The 15,863-nt window shown below is 32.6% G+C and overlaps 1 protein-coding gene across 1 annotated transcript in view; it reads right to left on the bottom strand.

Annotated features, from left to right (window-relative positions):
* Positions 1-15,863, bottom strand: part of LOC127701153 (tyrosine kinase receptor Cad96Ca-like) — a 359,749-nt gene that overhangs the window by 171,506 nt on the left and 172,380 nt on the right. The gene's annotated exons all lie outside the window — the stretch shown is intronic.

Genomic DNA, 15,863 nt, shown 5'->3' with positions numbered 1-15,863 from the left:
CGCTTTTATAATATTTACAAGTATTTATTGTAATCTTCATCCTGAAAGATTTCAGGAGTTGCTCAAATATATGAGTATTATACGCTTAGGTGCCAAGCGTTGTAATAATTTAAGCTGGAAGCATTATGACGAACAATTTCGTTTACGTAAAGCCATTGACCCTACTGGTTCCTGGGCTACAGTTGATTTCGAATTATGGTTGATATATATTAATGAGAACAAAAATTGTAGTACTGGTAGTACTTCAGTTAACATGAACACTGGGTCTAATTTGAAATGTTATACTTTTAATTATGAGGGTAGTTGTTTCAAACAAGCTTGTTTTTATAAGCTTGTTTGCATTCGTTGCAATGCAGGTCATCCTGTTATAACCTGCCCTAATGGGCAGACATTTACATTGCATAACCAAAGACCTTCTTTTGCTAATCCAAGATTCAGGTCACCTAGACCTCAAAGCAGATATAATTTCTCATTTAGGCAACCTGGTTAAAACCCAAGACTAATGCATTTATGGGACAAGGGGCATACCCCCATAAGAATTAAATGTTTAGAAGCATGTTTGGTAAGTTACCCCGACAAAGTGGTTGCTGCTGAAATTTTTTCTGTTTTTTTTACATGGATTCAGACTCCAGTATACAGGCCCTCGCATTCATTCTTTTTCAAAAAATTTAATTTCAGCTGAACAAAATAGTGATGAAGTTTTACACAAGTTGCAAAACGAGGTAAATCGTGGTAGAATGTTAGGGCCTTCCAAAGTTATGCCCATTTCAACCCTCCGTATAAATCCTATAGGTCTTGTGCCTAAATCAGACAGTAGTTGGAGACTAATAACAAATTTATCGTTCCCGCCAGGTGAAAGTGTTAATTCATATATTCATCAGGTATATTGCAAGGTGAATTACACTTCTTTAGACACTATTTTAGAAAAAAATTATCAATGCAGTTTGTCATCAGAACTGGCTAGAATTGATATTAAGTCGGTTTTCGGAATTTGATAGTAAATCCTGCTGACTTTGATTTGCTTGGAATTAAATTTAATGACCACTTTTACATCGACAAATCTCTTCCTTTTGGTTGTTCAATCTCGTGTAATTTATTTGAAAAGTTTGCGACGTTTCTTCAGTGGCTTGTTGAAGAGCGTAGTAGGTTACATTCAGTTGATCATTACTTAGATGACTTTATTTTTATTAGTGCCAAATCAACTGGCCATTGTAGTATTTTAATGGAAGCTTTCAGCAAGGTTTGTAATGAATTGGGGGTTCCTATTGCAGAAAATAAAACAATTGGACCTGCTACAATCATCCCTTTTTTGGGTTTTGTCATTGATACTGTTCGTATGATGGTTATTATTCCTCAGGAGAAATTGGAAAAACTGCAATCAGAGTTGAGTTCTTTATTACATAGGAAAAAGATAATGTTGAGAGAGCTGGAATCCATCACAGGTTTAATGTCTTTTTGTTCAAGGGCAATTCCTTCTTCCCGAGCTTTTATGATCTCTTTTTTTTTTTTTTTTTTTTTTTTTATTTTTTATTGATCTTTTTGGTGTTCTAACTACAGTGCATACATACATTTCAACAAGACATAAGTGAATGACATGACATTTATGGCATTGTTATACTATTGATATTATGCGAATAAGACATAGTAAAAAATTTACAATTTGATGATGTGAATACTCAGTATATGATACATCTTAAAAATACTTTGGAATACATTAAATATATAATCAGATTAAAAATAAATTTAATTAAATAACTTCCATAAATCCCCCCATCTGTCGACAAATGACTCGTGTTTGTCTTTAGAAAGATATAAATATTCTAATATCTCCAGACGTCTTTTCTTAAATTCAAGAAAAGCTTGCACAGATATTAACAGTCTGTCTAATTGTGTGTTCTTTACATAATTAATGTAATACTTTGCCTGTAGAATACAATAATTTAAAACTAAGTTATCAGAATTCAATACACCAAAAATGACACTATCTTTATTCAAAAATATTTTTACTCCAAAAACTAAATACCACCAATTAGAAAATCCTCTCCAAAACTGTTTTATTTCTATACATTCAAAAAATTTATGCTCTATAGTTTCTATTTCTTTACAACTGGCACATTCATTAGTTAAGGAAAGTTTATATTTTTCAAGAAGATAATTATGTGAGACTATTCTGTGTAACATTTTATACTGGAAAGCTTGTAGTTTGCTTTCTATAGTACATTTAAAAGCTAGTGAATAAATATTTTTACATTTTTCGTCACTAATTTCTATATTAAAACTTTCTTCCCACCTTTGTTGTGAAATAGGAGAAATACTTCCCCGATCGATAAAAAGTGAATATACATCTTTAGCAAATAATTTACTGATAGGCTTTTTTTTATGATCTCATTGTATCAGTTAAGTGTAAAAAGCATCACCATAAGGTTAGAATAAATAAAGGGGTTAAAGCTGACGCTATACTTTGGTTACAATTTTTAGACACTTTCAATGGTCAGTGTTTTTTCCCTGAAAGAGTTTGGTTATCGAATGATATTCTGCAGCTTTTCACTGATAGTTCTGACAATCAAAATGTAGGTTGTTGGACTTTCTTTAATGGTAAGTGGTCTCAGTTAAAGTGGCCTCAAATTTGGTGTACATCGCCCATATTGAAAAATTTGGCTTTGCTTGAGTTGATTCCAGTTATTCTTGCTTTGTATTTATGGGCAGATTTGTTACGTAATAAGAAAGTTCGCTTCAACATAGACAACCTTGCTCTAGTGAGTACAGTTAACAAGAGAACTTCTAAGGACAAGCACATAATGAAACTTATTCGTCCCTTGGTGTTGTTAACCATGCTTAATAACATTCAGTTTACTGCTGTGCATATAAGGGTTCTGAGAATAAAATAGCCGATGCCATTTCTCGTTTTCAGATGGATCGTTTCAGATGTTTGGCCCCAACAGCGGATATTTACCCTGCTCCAATTCCACTGGAATTTATGACTGTTATTTCAGACCTTTAGTAACCAGTTTGATTGAAAGTTCCATAGCACCCAGTACATTGCAGATATACCAAAGAGGGCAGTCTTTTTTTTACGAGTCTAGATCTCTCTATGGTTTAATGAATACATGGCCTATTCCTGTCTGTGAGTTGTTAAGTTTTATTGCTTACTTGTTCAAGAAAAAATTATCTCATTCAACAATTAATTGTGACGTTACTGGGTTGGGATTTTTTAGTAAGGTGAACAATTATGCGGATGTGTCACAAAAATGTGTGGTTCGGAAGCTTTTAGAAGGTATAAAACGCTCAAGGCCTAAGAAAAATGATTTACGTTTACCAATAACCAGAGTCATGCTGAAATCTATCATTTTTTCCTTATCTTGTGTTTGTAAAACTCACTATGAATTAAGTTTGTTTAAAGCTGCCTTTTCACTTGCTTTTCATGGATTATTTAGGGTAGGAGAATGGGTTGTTACCAATAGTTTACAGAGCCATACATTACAGATATCAGACATACAGATTTTAAGTGGTTTGCTTCAGGTGTTCATTCCTTCGTCCAAAACAGACCCGTTGGGTAAAGGTTCAAATATTTGGATTAATCCTCAGTCAGATTTGATGATTTGTCCTGTTAAATTGGTCAGTGAGTTCATTAAGTTGAGACCCCCAGTTTTGGGTCCTCTCTTTTGTCATTTTGACGGTAGTCCTTTATCTAGGTATCAGTTCGTGTCTTTATTAAAAAAGGCTATTAATTTGTCTGGTATTGATCAAACCAGATATAGTTCCCATTCCTTTCGTATTGGTGCAGCAACCACCTTGTCAATGGAAGGGGTATCCGATTGTGAAATAATGAGGTTGGGTCGCTGGAGTTCCAATGCTTACAAGGGTTACATAAGAATTTAGTTTCATTTATCATGCCTTAAATGTTTGGATAGTAGGATCCTCTATAGTGAAGCACGCTTTTGAGGCAGCTCGTGATCGTCCAGGTGGGGTAAACTTAGGTCTAGGTCGGTTGAATGCCTGATTTTGGTGGCAAGGCAAGGGTGGCATGATAGTGAAACATGTTAAAAGTCAGCTCAGAACAATGAAAAAATATGAGGTTCCATCACATTTCTTAATATTACACATAGCGGGTAATGACATAGGTAGTTCTAGAGTGGGTTTTTTGCGTAATGAGATAAAGAACGTGATCAGATGGATAAAAAAGGAGTTCCCCAACTCTACGTTGGTATGGTCTCAAAATGGCGTCATTCAGATGACCGCAAAGCAATGGACCTGTGTCGCTATAGAATTAACAACTCTATTGCTGCCTTTATAATTAGCTGTGGGGGTTACTACATAAAACACCCAGATATTCGAGCAGATCAGAAATTTTTTCAACCGGATGGTGTTCACTTGTCATCCTTAGGAAATGAATTGTGGTTGAACATTTTGCAAGGTGCAATGGAACACTTTATTCTAAAGAAAGACTGTGCTTCCACTTTTCCTTGTTAGTTATATATTATATGATATACAAATACAGATACAATCAATATATGATATACTAATACAGATACTATCAATATATGATATACAAATACAGATACAATCAATATATGATATACTAATACAGATACTATCAATATATGATATACAAATACAGATATAATCAATATATGATATACAAATACAGATACAATCATATATATGTATATAGTGGCTTGTTGTAGTTTTGGTTACTTTTTTTACCTGTGTATGTAAATATTTTTCGAACAGTTGTTCGCATAAAATCAAAGAGATTATCTAGCATAATTATCTGGTTCACAGCTTTGCAGCGAACCGCCCTTTTTATGGCGGTTGACAGAGTCTCTGTTTTCCTCCGTCAATGTGGCAGAATTCGCTGCATATAATCTTAATTTTAACTATGACATTTTAGGTTTTTGGATATTTACACCTGTGTATCCCACGGTGCATTCTAAATTTAAAGCACCCGGGTATCCCACGGTGCATCTTTACATTTTCATATATCTATCTATCTATCTGCAAGGTTGCCATATTATCTTCAGGTAACCAACCATTTATCTATCTACATATACATCTATCTATCTATATATATATAATAAAAACTATAACACAAATTCCCATACGTTTCGGCCATTACGGCCTTCTTCATTGGAATAAATTACAACATTGAAACAACAATTACATTGCTTGGATACATTACAATATAATAACTACTATGACGTTCATTTGCCGCGTTTTTTTCTTTTGTTATATAAATATTTTCATTATCGTTCATACATTGTGTTGAGTCCATCAGGCTCTAAAGTTTTTAATTTTTTTATCCAAAAGGCTTCTTTAGTTTTTCTGTAAATTTCTGTTCCAAATACTCTTTCTATGGCGGTAACTTTTAAATTTTTCATCGAATGATTATGCTGAATGAAGTGGTTGGCTACCGGATCTTCTGTTTTCTTTGTTCGTATTTTTGAAAAGTTCAATAGCATCCGTTGATATAGTGTATCACCCGTTTGTTCTACATATATAAGTTTTTCGCATTTTGTACAATTAATTGCATATACTACGACTACGGTTTTACAATTTATTTGTCCCCGAATGGTATATTCTTTCCCTGTGTTGTCACAAAATACCTTGGTTTCATTTATGTGTGAGCATAATGCACAATGTTTACCGCATGGTCCACATCCATTAGTTTGTTTATAAAATAGTAAATTATGCTTCTTGTGCACTAAGATGTCTTTTATGTTGTTATCGCGTTTAAATGCTACGATAGGCGGATCGGGGAATATTTTCTTTAGCCTGTTAGATTGATGGAGAATTTTAAGATTTTTTCTTAGAATTGAATGTATATTTGGAAGCGCTTTGGAAAAGTAATTACTAAGGGTACTCTGTCGTTTTCTTTTTTTGGTTTGTACTGTAATAGATCTTCTCGGTTTAAAATGTCGACTTTTTTTAATTGAACTTCAGTTGACGAGTTATTGTATCCACGTTTTCTCAGGTGCGTTTTTATTTCTTCTCTTCTTATTTTGTAATTTTCTTCTGTTGAGCAAATTCTTTTGACACGAATACCGAGTCCATATGGTATATAGATATAGGAAGATGTGGTATGAGTGCCAATGAGACAACTCTCCATCCAAGTTACAATTTATAAAAGTAAACCATTATAGGTCAAGGTACGGCCTTCAACACGGAGCATTGGCTCACACCGAACATCAAACTATAAAGGGCCCCAAAAAATTACTGGTGTAAAACCATTCAAACGGAAAAACCAACGGTCTAATCTATATAAAAACGAGAAACGAGAAACACGTATGAATTACATAAACAGGCGACAACTACTGTAATCAGATTCCTGACTTAGGACAGGTGCAAACATTTGCAGCGGGATTAAACGTTTTAATGGTACCAAACCTTCTTCCTTTTCTGAAACAATAGTATAACATCACAACATAGAAAAACACACTATAAAATATCAATTGGAAGGCTTAACTCAATCAAAAAACGTAAATTAACACATAATGAACGAATAAATTTGACCTGTGACACCTGAATGCAAATACAGTTAATAAAAAATTACAAGGGATAAATAATTAAAGTCAAAAGTAAATAAACAGGTTTAAACAAAGTTAAAGTATGATATCACTGTGAAATTTCAAACAATTTATAGAAAATCATCACTTTTGAAGAAACCTGCGTCATATTATACACAGGTAAATGAAAATAATATTGTTGTTAAGTATACTTCTTCTTCTGTGTGTATAAAATCTTCCGTTTAGGAATACCAAGAAATTTCTTTAATATCAATAAAACTAATCTAACACTTGGTACATATGGGGTGAATATCAACAATAAAAATATACAATTAGTGCTAGATAAAACTTCCTGTACAGGTCCAAGAACAGCATTTAAGGAAAAATGAAATAATTTTGATGTTCATAGTACGAGGAATTGAAAATTTGTAGTATTTAAATACCAAATAATCAAAGCTGGTATATAGACAAGATCCATGTTAATATTAAATAACAAAAAAGTATTACAAATAGTATCAACAGGTCAAATTAAAAAGAAAGTACGATTTGAGAGTACTCGCAGTTACTGACAGCTAGTTAAAAGCCAAAACAATTAATAATAAACAAGAGGCTCTCAAGAGCCTGAATCGCTCACCTGTATTTCAGAGGAGAAGTTTTTAAATGTTAGCAAACTTGATGAACAAATTGTGTAAAATTGTTTTTAAAGGGCAATAACTCCTTAAGGGGTCAATTGACAATTATGATCATATTAACTTTTTTGTAGATCTTACTTTGCTGAACATTCTTGCTGCTTACAGTTTATATATATCTATAATAATATTCAAAATAATAACAAAAACTGCAAAATTTTGTTAAAACTACCAATTCGGTGGCAGCAACCCAACAATGGGTTGTTCGATTCGTCTGAAAATTTCAGAGCTGATAGATCTTGACCAATTGAACAATTTCACCCAATGTCAGATTTGCTCTAAAAGCTTTAGTTTTTGAGATATAAGCCAAAAACTGCATTTGACCCCTATGTTCTATTTTTAGCCATGGCGGCCATGTTTGTCGATGGATCAAAACTTCGGATACAATTTAAAAACTAGATATCCTAAGGAACATTTAGTTAAAGTTTGAAGGTATTTGGCCCAGTAGTTTTAGAGGAGAAGATTTTTGAAATAGTTTACGACGACAGACGACGACAGACGACGACAGACGACGGACGCCAAGTGATGGCATAAGCTCACATGGGGCCCTTCGGGCCCCGGTGAGCTAAAAATCATGCATCAGAGACTAAAATCAACTAAAATACATCCCAGGGATTTAGTATTTTAACGTCATGAACATTCAAAGAAGACATGACTAGTGCAATGCCAAAAAATAAATGTATCGACAGGTAGTAGGATATTTAGGAGTGACTTCTTTATGGATAAAAATGAACGTGTGTGTGTCTCTATACATCCCGTTTGAAAATAAAATAAAAATTTAGTTATGTTTTAATTTGCTAATGACAAAATCGATATTAGTGCCAATGTAAACTATATTCAGAGATCTAATTACAACATTGGTACGATAACCCTTACTAATAAGTTTGTTTAAAGGTTCGATGAGTTTACACGGATCACATAATGATTTCCGCGCTTTAAGTACAATATTACCATAAAATTTAGGATGTGAAATACCATTTTTAATAAGTTTTCTACAGTACAGCCAAATTTACTAATCAAATCTTTGTATCTATGAAAGAATTTAGTAAAAGTTTTAAGTAATTTATGGTAACGAAATCCCTGACTTAATAATTTACCAGTGATGCATTGATTACGTTCGTTAAAATCTATGACATCACTACACACACGGGCATACCGAACGAGTTGGGATATATAAACACCGTATGATGGAGCCAAAGGCACATCGCCGTCTAAAAAAGGAAAATTAACAATAGGGAATGAAAAATCGTCTCTTTTGTCGTAAATTTTAGTATGGAGTTTCCCTTTAGAAATTGAAATGTCTAAATCTAGAAAAGGACAACTGCTGCTGTTTATGTTAGATTTAGTTAAAGTAAGTTCTTTTGGGTAAATTTCGGTAGTATATTTAAAGAACTCTGGATTATTTAACGAAAAAATATCATCCAGATAACGGTAGGTATTGTTGAATGTATCAACCAAATGTAACAATGATGTGTCTCTACTGAGTTTGGTCATAAACTGAGATTCATAGCAATACAGGAATAAATCTGCTATTAAAGGGGCGCAGTTAGTGCCCATAGGAATACCTACTACCTGACGATACACTTTATCGCCGAAACGTACATATATGTTATCTAGGAGAAAATTTAAAGCTTCAATCATATCCTCACATTTCCAGTAAGTGTATCTAGCATACTTTCCTTTTTCGTCACAGAAAAAGGCTTTAAACGAGTTACAGCAAATAAATTTACAATGAGATTTTTCGAAAGACCATTTTATCAAATATGAAATTTTTTTCTTTATTAGATTGTGTTGAAGTGTAGTGTAGAGAGTAGGAAAATCATAACTGTCAACAGAACCAAAAGGACCATCAAAAGCATGTATTTTATCTAAAACCTCTAAAGAATTTTTAACACCCCAAAAATAATTAATACCATTATTTTCATAAGCTTTATTACAAAAGTTAATAACCAGTTCTTTGATAGTAGTAAGGGAGGTAGTAAGAAGCACTGATATATAAGTAGTAGAACACTTACTAGATGCGGAGATGAAACAGAATTTAAATGGTTTTTTGTGTAATTTCGGTAACCAGTACATGGTAGGGACTTTCAAATGTTCGGAAGAGGCTTTAAGCTGGGAAGTGGCAGTGATATGCTTGTTAACGATTTGACTCTCAGTGGTGCGTACGGACATAGCAATTGTTTTTACAGAATTTGGATGGCTTGACGAAACATGTTAGTACTGGTGTTGATTTTGTATAAAGATCTGTTTTAAGTTGTCCGTTTTCTATGTGTACAAACACATCAAGGAATTCAATTTTTTCAGTTGAGTAACGCATTTCTGTTTTAATTCGCGGATGTAAGTTATTGGACATTTCGTGAAATTTTTTTAATTCATCTAAACCATGTTCCCAATTCCCCAGATGTCATCAACATATCTCCAATATGAAAACGGGTGTAAATTGCTGTTTTGAAATAAATTTTCTTCCCATTGTCCGAGGTAGATGCAAGCATAATTCATGCCTAGATGGGAACCAATAGCTGTTCCTTCGGTTTGTAAAAAGTGCTTTCCGTTGAAGCTAAAATTATTATTTTTAATGACTAAGTCCATCATTTTAAGTACATCTTCAGTTGGGATTGATGTATCAGATCGATTTTCTAATGCTGTTTTGCATGCTTCTCGTGCTTCTTTTCTTGGTACGCTTGGATACAATTTAGTTACATCTAAACAAAACATTATTGCGTTGTCCGGTAATAATGTTTTGTTTAGACGTAACTAAAATGTGAAAATAATAATTTTAGCTTCAACGGAAAGCACTTTTTACAAACCGAAGGAACAGCTATTGGTTTCCATCTAGGCATGAATTATGCTTGCACCTACCTCGGACAATGGGAAGAAAATTTATTTCAAAACAGTAATTTACACCCGTTTTCATATTGGAGATATGTTGATGACATCTGGGGAATTTGGGAACATGGTTTAAATGAATTTAAAAAAATTTCACGAAATGTCAAATAACTTACATCCGCGAATTAAAACGAAATGCGTTACTCAACTGAAAAAAATTGAATTCCTTGATGTGTTTGTACACATAGAAAACGGACAACTTAAAACAGATCTTTATACAAAATCAACAGATAAACACCAGTACTTACATGTTTCGTCAAGCCATCCAAATTCTGTAAAAAATGCTATACCATATGGACTCGGTATTCGTGTCAAAAGAATTTGCTCAACAGAAGAAAATTACAAAATAAGAAGAGAAGAAATAAAAACGCACCTGAGAAAACGTGGATACAATAACTCGTCAACTGAAGTTCAATTAAAAAAAGTCGACATTTTAAACCGAGAAGATCTATTACAGTACAAACCAAAAAAAGAAAACGACAGAGTACCCTTAGTAATTACTTTTTCCAAAGCGCTTCCAAATATACATTCAATTCTAAGAAAAAATCTTAAAATTCTCCATCAATCTAACAGGCTAAAGAAAATATTCCCCGATCCGCCTATCGTAGCATTTAAACGCGATAACAACATAAAAGACATCTTAGTGCACAAGAAGCATAATTTACTATTTTATAAACAAACTAATGGATGTGGACCATGCGGTAAACATTGTGCATTATGCTCACACATAAATGAAACCAAGGTATTTTGTGACAACACAGGGAAAGAATATACCATTCAGGGACAAATAAATTGTAAAACCGTAGGCGTAGTATATGCAATTAATTGTACAAAATGCGAAAAACTTATATATGTAGGACAAACGGGTGATACACTTTATCAACGGATGCTATTGAACTTTTCAAAAAATACGAACAAAGAAAACAGAAGATCCGGTAGCCAACCACTTCATTCAGCATAATCATTCGATGAAAAATTTAAAAAATTACCGCCATAGAAAGAATATTTGGAACAGAAATTTACAGAAAAACTAAAGAAGCCTTTTGGATAAAAAAATTAAAAACTTTACAGCCTGATGGACTCAACACAATGTATGAACGATAATGAAAATATTTATATAACAAAAGAAAAAACGCGGCAAATGAACGTCATAGTAGTTATTATAACGTAATGTATCTAAGCAATGTAATTGTTGTTTCAATGTTGTAATTTATTCCAATGAAGAAGGCCGTAATGGCCGAAACGTATGGGAATTTGTGTTATAGTTTTTATTATACAATCATTCAGAGACTATATATATATATATATATATATTATATGAATCTATATTATGAATAAAAGCTGTGGCCAGATATCGCTAATCCATATATGTATTTTGTTTTAATGGCACCATCTGAGATAATGGAATTTTTAAAGTAAATAGACTTAAATTTAGTTATCGCTGGGGCCTCTGTCAGATAGTGTTTCATGTTTTAGCTTTACCAAATATGAGTGACGTCATATTCTGTGACGTAATTAAGTCTTTTGCAGAAATTCCAAACAAGCAAGCTGTATATTTTAACTTGTTAGCGGTAAAATTTGAAACCCGGCCTCCCACTCCTTTTTGTGCAAGATACTGCTCTTTTGTATTTATTTTTCAGGTTTCTCTCCGTGGCAGTGGTAATCCAGATTCGACTGTGGTGATCTTGACTTGTTTGCTGTTCAGACTAGTGACTTTATTTGAACTTTAAGCATCACAAATAGATTCTCAGTAAATGGCAGAATTCGCTGCTTATAATCTTAGTTTCAACTATGACATTTTAGGTTTTTGGATATTTACACCTGTGTATCCCACGGTGCATTCTAAATTTAAAGCACCCGTGTATCCCACGGTGCATCTTTACATTTTCATATATCTATCTATCTATCTGCAAGGTTGCCATATTATCTTCAGGTAACCAACCATTTATCTATCTACATATACATCTATCTATCTATCTATCTATATATATATATATATATATATATATATATATGTTTGAACGTTGTTTTCAATTTAGACTTGTTTATATTTTTTCGTTTGGGCTTGTATTATATTTGCCTTCGGATTTATATGATCCGTTCATCCTAATTTGACTCCTCAAAATTCGAGAGTCTATCCTAAATTGAGGTAAATTACATGGCCTTCCAAATACTGTTTCGATTCCTAACATCACTGAAGAGACATTAATTGTCGAAATCCGGATATGGTGTACAAAAATCTTTGCACCTTTGTTTGCGGTATACCATCTTTGCCGCAAGTTTATTGTTTTCTGTTTGGTATTAAATTTTTAATTAAGATCCATTTATTACACCTTGTGATCCGTTTATTTGGCAATCGCCAATGGCAGTCAGCAGGGTTTAAGAACATTTGTTGTTCGACCTGTTAGTCAAATGCGTTTTGTTAAAATATACTTTTTCACTTTTTTGGTCTTTTGGAAAATGTTGTTTGTGCTGTATTTAGACCCCTCTAACAAGAAATTTGTTTTTGCATGCACACGTATAAAAATTGCGGTTTTTATCCAACGCAATCATAGGTTTGAACGTTGTTTTCAATTTAGACTTGTTTATATTTTTTCGTTTGGGCTTGTATTATATTTGCCTTCGGGTTTATATGATCCGTTCATCCTAATTTGACTCCTCAAAATTCGAGAGTCTATCCTAAATTGAGGTAAATTACATGGCCTTCCAAATACTGTTTCGATTCCTAACATCACTGAAGAGACATTAATTGTCGAAATCCGGATATGGTGTACAAAAATCTTTGCACCTTTGTTTGCGGTATACCATATTTGCCGCAAGTTTATTGTTTTCTGTTTGGTATTAAATTTTTAATTAAGATCCATTTATTACACCTTGTGATCCGTTTATTTGGCAATCGCCAATGGCAGTCAGCAGGGTTTAAGAACATTTGGTGTTCGACCTGTTAGTCAAATGCGTTTTGTTAAAATATACTTTTTCACTTTTTTGGTCTTTTGGAAAATGTTGTTTGTGCTGTATTTAGACCCCTCTAACAAGAAATTTGTTTTTGCATGCACACGTATAAAAATTGCGGTTTTTATCCAACGCAATCATAGGTTTGAACGTTGTTTTCAATTTAGACTTGTTTATATATATATATATATATTATATGAATCTATATTATGAATAAAAGCTGTGGCCAGATATCGCCAATCCATATATGTATTTTGTTTTAATGGCACCATCTGAGATAATTGTAAACTTATGACTATGAAACTTATTAATTACAATGTATGTGATGTATGTGAAAAGGAAGTAGAAAATATCACTCATTTATTTTTATTATGTTCTGAACTAGTAGAATTTCATACGTTTGTGCAACAAAAGTTGTTAGTTTTATTTGATAGTGTTGACTGTGATAAAATTAATACAGTAGTGTATGAAGAAGTATTCATGTTTGGTTTAATTGGATCTTTCAAAGGTGTAAATGTAAGTTTTGTCTATCTATAGCGAGATATCTTCAGAAGTAGGAATTTACTTAAAAATATAAAAAGTAATGTTGATCTTATCAGACTATTTAAATACACTCTAAAACATTATATAACTTACCTGTATAAATATTTGTGTGGTGTAAAATGCATGAGAAATGTTTTTGAGAAACACTTTTTAAAGTACAATATTCTTGTGCAAGAGACTGAAGGTGTCATTGCATTCAATTTTTGATTATTGTGTTGATGATATATGTCATTATATTTTTAATCATTGTTTTGTGAATATTCTTGTGTAATATGTAATATATTTATTGTATATAAATGTTGAATATTTGAATAAAGATAAAAAAAAAAACAAAAAAAAAAACGCCCCTATAATGTCACTTAGCAAACAAAATCTCACTAGATTCCCAAGTTCAAAGACTCATAACTCCTACAAAGTCAACTGATAAAAATATCTTGTGGATATGTACATCTATGGGGTTCTTTGAAATGCTGAATCTATCATGAAATTCTGTTGTGTGGTTTCAGAAGTATTGCGATGACAAACTGTTGCAGTAGTATATTTAAAAGTATAAGTTCAAAGGGGCATAACTCATAGAAAAAAAATGAATCATAGTTTCCTGTCAATATGCACATCTACATAGTATGTCCTTATTGTCTACAAAGTTTCATGAAATTCTGTTGTGCGGTTTCAGAGGAGTTGCGATGACAAACTGTTGCAGTAATATATCTAAAATTCTAAGATCAAAGGAGCAAAACTCATAGTGGTGCTAGGGTGTTAAATGTGAAACCCTAAAGGACCAAACATTACTTGTACGGTTTGGACTAAAAATAAAGATAATACTGACGTATTTATTTTATTCACCAGGAGGTCTCGAAAGAACGTTTTTACAAGTTCCCCGACTGTTGATGGCTAGAGACTTGAATAGAAAGAATGTGATACCATAGATCGCATTGTTACTATCAGCAAGTGAGGGGAGGTAACTTCATCGAACTGTCCTCCTCTTTCCCGCATAACACTCCAGTGGAAGGCTCTATTATACTTCTAGAAATCGTATTATCAAATATTTTCAAACTCATATCTAAAGGAAAGAACAAAAAGTTCTTGTAAATGAAACAAGCTAAAGAACTTGATAAATAATAAGCGCTCATTAGGATTCACTCTCATCAGGAAAGCTCAAACGCAAAATTTTGAAAGTCAATGATTATATATTTGAATACTTGAACTATATGACAAAAAGGAAACCTTGAAAGAATAGTCAAATCCAATTATGGTCAACTTTTTCTTTGGAAGTTGGAACCTTTCGTGTAAATGTTTAGTTGTGTAATCATTGTTATATTTTGTGCTTGATTTAGGATGAATTGGTACGTAATATATATGATAGTTTTGCACTCTATCATTTTTACAAACTCTTTAACAAAAGACGGTTGTTATATTCCTAGTGATTATGTATCTTGTTGAAATTATTGGATAATATCTGTATTATATTTTATCATTCTGTTTTTCACTATTTGCTATGCAATAACTAGAGGCTCTAAAGAGCCTGTGTCGCTCACCTTGGTCTATGTGTATATTCAACAAAGGACACACTCCAACATTGTAGACGAGAATAGAATTCATGACAAAAATCTCTGTTTTGTTGATCTTGTATTGCTGATCATTCAGTCTGTTTAGTTTCTCTCTATCTTCTTTAGTTTTTGCTCAAAACACAAAAGAGGGGAAAAAAAATCCTCATTTAGTCTACTACCTATATCGGCAAAATTTGACTTGTTAATAGATCTTGCCTTGGTGATCATTTTTGTGATTTAAAGTGTCTATTTATCTATTAAAATTTTTATCATGTAAGGCAAAACGCAAAAAAAATATTGTAAAAATCGTCATTAGAGGGCAATAATTCCATTAAGGAGTCGTCGGACGGTTTCCTCTTTTTGTCTTAATTGTTTATTTAAATTTCTATCTATCTATTATAGTTTTTTAAGATATAAGACAAAAACGCAAAAAAAATTGGTAAAAATCATCATCAAAGGGCAATAACTCTAATAAGGAGTCAGCTGACGATTTTGACCTTTAGACTTATTTGTAGAACTTATCTTGCTGATCATTTTTGCAATTTAAAGTTTTTCTCTATCTATTATAGTTTTCAAGATAATAGGCATTAATGAAAAAAAATTCGCGGAACCCAGTGTCTCGCCTACTTTTTCTGTTAATCGCAGGCTCAACAAAAATGAGGAAATAAATCAATAAAAATATTCCTCTTGATACTATCTTTTGATTGTAAGAAGCTTCTGTCCAAGTTTGGTAAAAATCCAGG

Source organism: Mytilus californianus, unplaced genomic scaffold (genome assembly GCF_021869535.1).
Source record: "Mytilus californianus isolate M0D057914Y unplaced genomic scaffold, xbMytCali1.0.p SCAF_5, whole genome shotgun sequence".
In the NCBI taxonomy this organism is placed as follows: Eukaryota; Metazoa; Mollusca; class Bivalvia; order Mytilida; family Mytilidae; genus Mytilus; species Mytilus californianus.
This window is presented reverse-complemented; position numbering and strand designations above follow the sequence as displayed.